The sequence below is a fragment of the Urtica dioica genome, chromosome 9, assembly GCF_054948205.1.
Source record: "Urtica dioica subsp. dioica isolate 48M chromosome 9, U.dioica_male_clone48M_v1_H2, whole genome shotgun sequence".
In the NCBI taxonomy this organism is placed as follows: Eukaryota; Viridiplantae; Streptophyta; class Magnoliopsida; order Rosales; family Urticaceae; genus Urtica; species Urtica dioica.
The window spans coordinates 3,212,945-3,222,570 of record NC_142764.1 but is presented as its reverse complement, the minus strand read 5'-3'; the positions used below and the strand labels follow the sequence as shown (position 1 = coordinate 3,222,570).

General features: G+C 44.7%; 1 pseudogene; it reads right to left on the bottom strand.

Annotated features, from left to right (window-relative positions):
• Nucleotides 1–951: 951 nt before the first annotated feature.
• Nucleotides 952–9,058, bottom strand: LOC149384627 (uncharacterized; annotated as a pseudogene).
• Nucleotides 9,059–9,626: the final 568 nt, after the last annotated feature.

Sequence of the window (9,626 nt, the reverse complement as noted above, 5' to 3'; positions counted from 1 at the left end):
GCCCATGTCCCACGCCAAGCGCCGGCCCCATTGTGCCCGATCATTGTACCTCGACCCTTCGCGAAGTGGGGAATCGACCTCATCGGTGAGCTGCCTACGGCCCCAAGGCAGTACAAGCACGCGATCGTGGCTATCGATTACTTCACGAAATGGGTAGAGGCCGAACCGTTAGCAAAGATCACAGAGGCGAACATGACAAGCTTCATCTGGAAGAACATCGTCTACCGCTTCAGGATCCCCGCATCGATTGTGACCGACAACGGAAAGCAATTCGATAATGCGCGCCTCCGGGACATATGCGAACAACTGGGCATCAGCAAGACTTTCTGATATGATCCTTACCAACAAATGTGATAAGACCCAATAACAATGATTGGAAAAAGACCCCAAGATCTGCAAAGGACTAGAATGTTGAGACTTGACCCAATATCTAGAGAGATAAGAACCAAGCCTACAATATATATGACGCCACACCAAGATACTCAAGATGATCACTTAAGAATCAAGATGATAAGTCAAGTTGCTGAACGCCACAAGAAAACTTGATAAGTTCAAAAAGTCTTTTCAAGAACAAGAAAGACACAAACTCACAAATATTTCATTCAAAGGGGAATTGTCCCTTATTACATTCTCCTAAACACTTATTTATAGCCTTGGAGAGGCTTTACAATCAGCCAAAAACGTTTTGCTCCAACAGCTCTAAAAACAACATTTAAGACACTAGTAATAAAAGCTGAAATCTGAATGCAAATAACTCTCAGCCCTTATAACATTGAAACTGAAAGGTTTTTGACATAAAAACACACAAAACAACACACTAAATGGGTATAAACACCCCAAATTCGTCCAACTATTCTGAGTGGTTACAAAAGTAACTCCCAAAAGAGTGAACAGCCTTATTTATTGTTAGAAATGTGGATCCAATGCCTAAAAACGACCTAGACATTCTGATTACTCTTGTAGAACCTTAATCATTGTAATTAGGCTCTCTTGCTTTAGATTTGCCTCAACTTTGGGCCCAAATGAACTAACTTGTTGAATCAGCCCATTTAGAGTCTCTTTGAATTGTTTGGCCTTAAACCTTGTGAGAGGCCCACTAGGCAAACTTAATGGACCACTTGAAAGTTTTCTTTTAGTCATCTCAGGTCCACTTGTATCCATTTGAGCTCCTTGACCACTTGCATCCACTTTAGCTCCTCGATTCTCATCATTCTCCCCCTCTTGAAAGCGATTTGTCCTCAAATCATCACCAGGTAAGTCAAGCTTGTAGGCATTGTCATTGATGCGCTCCAGAACCTGGAATGGTCCGTCACCCCTTGGAAATAATTTGGAACGCCTTTGCTCAGGGAATCGCTCCTTTCTCATGTGCAACCAAACCCAATCCCCTGGCTCAAAAATCACTTTCTTGCGGCTCTTGTTGGCATTCTTTGCGTATTGCTCAGTCCGTCGCTCTATGTTTTGCCTTGTCTTCTCATGAATCTGTTTCACAAGATCTGCCTTCTTTTTCCCATCCAAGTTAACTTGCTCACCAATAGGTAAAGGAATCAAATCCAAAGGTGTTATTGGATTAAAACCATAAACAATTTCAAAAGGAGAGAACTTAGTTGCAGAGTGAACACTACGATTATATGCAAATTCAACATGTGGCAAACAATCTTCCCAAGCTTTCAGGTTCTTTTGAATGATAGCACGCAACAAAGTGGATAATGATCTATTTACCACTTCAGTTTGCCCATCGGTTTGTGGATGACAAGTAGTAGAAAACAATAGTTTTGTTCCCAGCTTTCCCCACAACGTTTTCCAAAAATAGCTCAAGAATTTCGCATCTCTATCTGAAACAATTGTGCGAGGCATGCCATGCAACCTGCGAGATAATGCATCTGCCACAACATTCTCCTTACCCTGCTTATATTTGATCACATATGGAAATGTTTCAATGAACTCCACCCATTTCGCATGTCGTCTATTCAATTTGTGTTGGCCCTTCAAATGCTTCAACGACTCATGATCCGTATGTATCACAAATTCTTTAGGCCAAAGATAGTGCTGCCAATTTTCCAAAGTCCTCACCAATGCATATAATTCCTTATCATAAGTAGGATAGTTCAGGGCTGCCCCACTCAACTTTTCACTAAAATACGCAATTGGTCTTCCTTCTTGCATCAAAACTCCACCAATTCCTAAACCTGAAGCATCACACTCAATTTCAAACGTTTTAGTGAAGTTAGGCAAAATAAGCAAAGGAGCATTAGTTAATTTTTTCTTGATCAGTCTGAATGCCTTTTCTTGCTCAGCTCCCCATTTAAATGGGATGTTCTTCTTGATGACTTCGGTTAGCGGCGCTGCAAGGCTACTAAAGTCTCGAACAAATCGTCGATAAAAACTAGCCAAACCATGAAAACTTCTTACCTGACTTACCGAAGTAGGCGTTGGCCAATCGTGAATTGCCTTCACCTTTTCCTCATCAACTTCAATCCCTTTAGCACTTACAACAAAACCAAGAAACACAAGCTTATCCGTGCAAAATGTACATTTCTTAAGATTTCCAAATAAGCTTTCTTTCCTCAAAACTTCTAAAACCAATTTTAGATGTGCAACATGATCCTCAAGGTTTTTGCTATAAATCAGAATATCATCAAAGTAGACAACAACAAAATGTCCAAGGAAAGCACGTAAAACATGGTTCATAAGTCTCATGAATGTACTCGGGGCATTGGTTAACCCAAAAGGCATAACTAACCATTCATGCAATCCATATTTTGTCTTAAATGCAGTTTTCCACTCATCTCCTTCTTTCATTCTAATCTGATGATATCCACTCTTAAGATCAATTTTAGAAAACACACACGATCCATGCAATTCATCCAGCATATCATCTAAACGAGGAATAGGATGTCGATACTTTACCGTGATGTTGTTGATGGCTCGACAATCAACACACATTCTCCATGTCCCATCCTTCTTCGGCACTAGAATCACCGGAACAGCACACGGACTCATGCTTTCTCTCACATGTCCCTTCTCCATTAGCTCACTGACTTGCCGCTCAAGTTCCTTAGTCTCCTCCGGATTACTTCTATAGGCTGGTCGATTTGGGATTGTGGAGCCAGGAACAAAGTCGATTTGATGTTCGATCCCTCGAATAGGAGGTAAACCAGGAGGTACCTCTTCCGGAAACACATCTACAATTTCCTGCAAAAGAGAGAAAACGTTGCTCGGCAAAGATCCGGCAAGATCATCAGTACATAAAAAGGCCTCCTTATACATGAGTACTATAAGGGGCTGATGGGTGAATAATGCCCTCTTGATCTCACTTTTTTTTGCCATGAGACTAACTTTTTCACTCATGTTTCTCTCTTTCTTTTCAAATTCCTTTTTTTCATCTTTTTCTCTTTCTTTTTCTCTTTCTTTTTCTTTTTCTCTTTCTCTTTCTTTTTCTTTTTCTTTTTCTTTTTCTTTTTCTCTTTTTGTTTGTAATTTCAATTGATCAGCAAGAACTTGATTGGGACTTAATGGTACAAGTGTAACAGGTTGCTCTTTAAGAGTAAAAGAGTATCGATTGGTGAAACCATCATGTGAGACCCTCCTATCAAATTGCCATGGCCTCCCCAAAAGCATGTGACAAGCTTCCATCGGTACCACATCACAAAGCACTTGATCTTCATACTTGCCAATCGAAAATGCCACAAGAACTTGTTTTGTCACCTTGATGTTTCCACTATCATTAAGCCATTGAAGACGGTAGGGTCATGGATGCTTCAAGGTAGGCAGCGCCAATTTCTCGACAAGTTCATTGCTCGCGACATTCATGCAACTTCCTCCATCAATAATCACACTACACACCTTCCGGTTCACGAAGCATCGAGTATGAAACAAATTCTCGCGCTGATTATTTTCTTCTTTCTTCACTTGTGCACTAAGAGCTCTCCTCGCCACTAATAGTTCTCCATCGATTGGGTATTCACCATCGCTGCAATCCTCAAGCGGTGGCATGTCCTCATCTACTTCATCTTCCTCATCCTCCGACTCAAGCTGACCTTGTGCGTTTATCACCATAACCCTCTTGTTTGGGCACTCGCTGGCTATATGTCCTGAACCTCTACATTTGAAACACTTTATATCACGTGTTTTAGTAGAATTAGCCTCTTTGTTACCTTGTGTAGCCACTGGTTGTTGTTTGACGTTTTTCGAAGTGTCAAATTTAGGCTTGTTTGCTTGAAATTCATCTCGTCTAGAGGCTGCCCTCCACGAATTTGTTGACGACATACTTGGTCCTCTCCTAGCCATGTTCCTTCACTTTAGTTGCTGCTCCGCTTTGACGGCTTGGTGCACCATATCGGTCAACTCCACGTGATGTTGCATCTCCACGACATCCGCTATCTCACGATTTAGTCCATGCAAGAATCTGGCCATCGTTGCTTCTCTGTCCTCCACCACGTTTGCTCTTATCATTGCCACCTCCATCTCCTTAAAATACTCATCTACACTCTTTATTCCTTGAGTTAGACGCTGCAATTTGTTGTACAACTCCCGATGGTAATAACTTGGAATGAATCGCCTCCTCATGATGGCTTTCATCTCCTCCCATGTCTCCACCGTGCGCTCTCCATTCCTCCTCCTTTCTTTCAACAACTGATCCCACCATATTATGGCATAATCGGTGAACTCAATCGCGGCGAGCTTCACCTTCTTCATCTCCGAGTAGTTATGACACTCGAACACCATCTCTATTATTTGCTCCCACTCCAAATAGACTTCTGGTTCATTTCTCCCTTGAAAAGATGGAATTGTCACCTTTATACTCCCCAAATCGTCATCCCTTCCAGGCCTTCCCATCCTAGCTTCTCTATTCCCATTACCACGCCCAAACCTGCCCCGGTTATGTTGACGCCCTTCTCCACCATCTTCACCAGCCTCGTCTTCAACACCTTCCGATACATCACCCTCTTCTTCAGCTCTTTGTGCTCGTCTATTGGGAACATTTGGTGCATGATTTGCTGCCATCCCTTCTATTCCATCAATCCTCGTGTTTAGTTGCTCAAACTTCTCCGTCATCAACGCCACGAATGCCTCCATTTGAAGATTTCGATTAAGTGGTGGTTGTACGTATCTCCCACGATCAGATTCGTCTCCTGACATTTAAATATATATATTTTAATTAAAAAAAACGTATCCGTTAGAGGACCTCACAAACACTCGCTCACGTGTTTCTCTCAATAATGTATCCGCTCAACACTCGTGTTTAGAATAAAATGACTTTTACCCTCAAATAATCTCACACTCTTGCCTTTTTCCACTCTAGTGTTTTCTTTTGTTCTTAATCAGACTAAGTAAACAACAAGTGTTTCGAGTAGCAATTCAATGTGTGAAACAACTCAACAAACCACGAGACTCAAAAGCAAAGGATAAGATATGAGATAAACAACCCAAACTACGTAAACTAAAATGCTCAATTACCAATTCTAGAATCAGACCATAAAACAAAACAAACAAAAATACTACAACGATAGACTGAATTCTTTCTTCATTTGGCTTTTCTTTTTTTTTTTTGTCTTTTTTTTTGTCTTTTTTTTTCCTTCTTTTTTTGCCTTTTTTTTAATATAATAATAAGAATACAAAAACAAAGAAAACTGAAGCTGGTAAAAAAATGAAGAAAACCTACTTTTTTCTGTTTTTTGTGTTTTTTTTTTTACTTTAAATAAAACAAAACGAAATTAAAAACAAGGATAGACAAACTTTTCCTTAGAACCCAAGCTCTGATACCAAATGATATGATCCTTACCAACAAATGTGATAAGACCCAATAACAATGATTGGAAAAAGACCCCAAGATCTGCAAAGGACTAGAATGTTGAGACTTGACCCAATATCTAGAGAGATAAGAACCAAGCCTACAATATATATGACGCCACACCAAGATACTCAAGATGATCACTTAAGAATCAAGATGATAAGTCAAGTTGCTGAACGCCACAAGAAAACTTGATAAGTTCAAAAAGTCTTTTCAAGAACAAGAAAGATTCAAACTCACATATATTTCATTCAAAGGGGAATTGTCCCTTATTACATTCTCCTAAACACTTATTTATAGCCTTGGAGAGGCTTTACAATCAGCCAAAAACGTTTTGCTCCAACAGCTCTAAAAACAACATTTAAGACACTAGTAATAAAAGCTGAAATCTGAATGCAAATAACTCTCAGCCCTTATAACATTGACACTGAAAGGTTTTTGACATAAAAACACACAAAACAACACACTAAATGGGTATAAACACCCCAAATTCGTCCAACTATTCTGAGTGGTTACAAAAGTAACTCCCAAAAGAGTGAACAGCCTTATTTATTGTTAGAAATGTGGATCCAATGCCTAAAAACAACCTAGACATTCTGATTACTCTTGTAGAACCTTAATCATTGTAATTAGGCTCTCTTGCTTTAGATTTGCCTCAACTTTGGGCCCAAATGAACTAACTTGTTGAATCAGCCCATTTAGAGCCTCTTTGAATTGTTTGGCCTTAAACCTTGTGAGAGGCCCACTAGGCAAACTTAATGGACCACTTGAAAGTTTTCTTTTAGTCATCTCAGGTCCACTTGTATCCATTTGAGCTCCTTGATCACTTGCATCCACTTTAGCTCCTCGATTCTCATCACTTTCTCCTCTCCCCGCCATCCTCAAGCCAACGGTCAGGTCGAGGCGGTCAACAAGACAATCAAAGAGAACCCGAAGAAGAAGCTGGAAGAGAGAAAGGGGGCTTGGGCCAAAGAGCTTCCCATAGTCCTCTGGGCATACCGGACCACCACGCGGAACTCGACCGGCGAAACCCCTTTCGCTCTTGCATTCGGTATCGAGGCCGTGGTACCTGTCGAGACCAAGCTGCCAACCTTTCGCATCGAAGAGTACGAAGAAGCCGCCAACAACGAAGCAATCAGGCTCGAGCTAGACCTCATAGACGAGAAGAGGGCGGACACACTCACCCGTCTTGCTGCACAGAAGAGAAAGGTCGAGAAGTACTATAATTCCAAGGTCAAGCTGCGGAAATTAGCCGACGAAAGCCTTGTCCTTAGAAGGGTGTTCCAAAACACCAAAGTGAGGGGACAGGAGTTCTGGGCCGAACCTGGGAAGGCCCGTACCGCGTGCGCCGAGCCATACACAACGGCACATACGAGCTCGAGAACCTAAAGGGGCTCGTGTTCACCCACCGGTGGAACGCGGATCACCTGCGGAAATACTACCAATAGAAGCCCGCTCCCGTCTTCTTTATGTTTAATTATTTTCGTCTTATTTCCGATTTTAGCGAAAGACAATTTCAAATTTCAAATAAGGCCAATGGCCTGGGAATGTAATTTTTAACTATTCCATCTTCTTTACATTTTTCGCGCGACGCCCTCGCACGATTTAACGCTTCGCACACCAAGAGGTAGCGAAACGTCAACGGGTCGGATCTGCGCACCGGACCTCTGACCCTACACATCTTTCGCGCGACGCTCTCGCACGATTCCACGCCTCGCACGCCGATAGGTAGCGGGGCATCGACTGATCGCGTCCGCACACTGGACCGTTGATCTTGGCAGCCAAAACCCAAAACGCGATACGCGTACCGACAGGTATCGCACTCGCTGGGAACTATTCTCGCCTCAAGCCCATTCTGGCACACAACGCGTACGCCGACAGGTAGCGTACGTGCCGGAAGGTGGACGCGATAGCCGCTCAGCTCGCACATGTCGATAGGCAGCGAGTCACTAATGAACGACAAAGACTCGCATCCGTCCTAAGAAACTGGTCTAGCCAGCGTCCGCGGAAAACCTCGCCGCCAGGTGTGGCACTAAGCCGTGCAAACTGGTTACGCTAGATATAGTAAACCGGGGGTCGTAAGACACGCATAATCGGATTGCGCAAATCGATTACGCTAAGCATAGTAAATCGACAAAAATAAGACGCATGATAAACCGGAAAAAGCTTTAGCTAAAGCAAGCAATGTTGCATAAACAACCCAACAGAACGAAAAGGAAATACGACAAGTATCCAACAAAAGAAATTATAACAAATATCCGAAAGGAGAAAAACAAGGCAAGCGCTAAACAAGTGCGCGGGAAACCAAAATAAAGCCGACTACTCGGAACCGAAGTCGATCTGCTCCTCATCGTTCTCGGGGAAAGGGGCGCCCGACCCATCGGTGGCCTCTCCGTCGAGCGGGCGGTTTGTCGACTAAGCCGTCTCCACGGGAATCTGGGGATGCGGGTCATCCACCTGTGGCGCATTGTCAAGAGGAGGAAACATGGCATCGAAGAAGGAAAAGGTGGTCCCGCGAGACGCGTTCTCCTTCGCGGTCGCGTCTCGAACCCGTACGGCCGCCGCATAACGAGCCTCTTCCAACGCGAGGTCCCAATCATCCTCTAGGTCTGCCTTGGATCGCACGGCGTCGTCCTTCTCTTCGATGAGGGTCTGCATCTCCACTAGCAGAGAATCCCTCTCCCTCTCTGCCTTGACGCGGGAGATCTCGCTCGCCGACAGTCGAGCGTGAATGATCTTCAGCTCCTCGTCTCGGCCTGAGAGCGCCACTTGAAGTTTCTTCGTCTCCCCCACGAAAGTGTCGGCCGCTTGCTCCGCCTTCTCCCGAGACGCCTGTTCTGCCACACGCAATGATCTCTCGACCGTCAATTCCTCGCGGGTTCGCTTCGACTCCTCCTCGAGCGCTTGAAACTCTTGGGCAGTCCGAACCCCCACTAGAGCGGCAACGTGGTCGGCTGCCACACTCTCCATGTCCCTCTTCATGATCTGCATTCGCCGCAACAGGTTTTGGAGAATGCGGTCGCCTCGTTCTTGATGCGCGAGCATCTGCGAAAGAGGGTGGTGTACGTGCAATCAGAATAAGTATAATGGCTGCATGTAAGTCAAACAAGCGGGTCATACCTTTCGAGCGTCGCTGATTCCGTTTAGGAAGTAGTCGAGGTCGCTCGTCGTCAGCATACCCTTGAAGTCTCGCAGGGAGGTTTCAAGGATCCCCTGGGAACATTGGCCTCTCAGCTCCGCCACCTCCGCTAGGAGCATCGAATCCATGCCGTCTGACGCTGCCGACGTATGAGCATGCTTATGGTCGGAGTGAACCGAGGGAGATCAACGACGACGGTCGCTTGTTCGAAGAGATCGCCTCGTTCCTCGCCTGCGATGGTGATCCTCTGCGACGGGCCTCCACTCGAGAACGAGCCGCGGCCACAGCTTCGGCAGTTGGTTCTATCCTTGGCACCCACGCACGCGAATGATCTCGGACCATGGTATCTGCCAAAAAGGAAAAGAAAAGACGTCAATCGACTAAAGCATAAACATTAAGCGTAAACAACAGAAAGCAACGATAGCACAAAAGCATATGTATGGTTGATACCCTCCACGTCGGGGAGAGGAGCAGACGAACCCCACGCCTCAGATTCGGGGTCCTCCACAACCTCCGCGCCAAGGCCAGGATATTGGGGGGCTTCATCGCCAGGCACGAACCATCCGGTAGTCTCCATTAGGTCCGGGGATTCAAAGAGCGACCCTTGTCGCCTCGAGTGCGGAACGACTCCAACCACAAGCGCGAGTTCAGAGCTCTCAGTGCCGCGGTCGGCCGAGAATTCGGCCGCATGGCCAA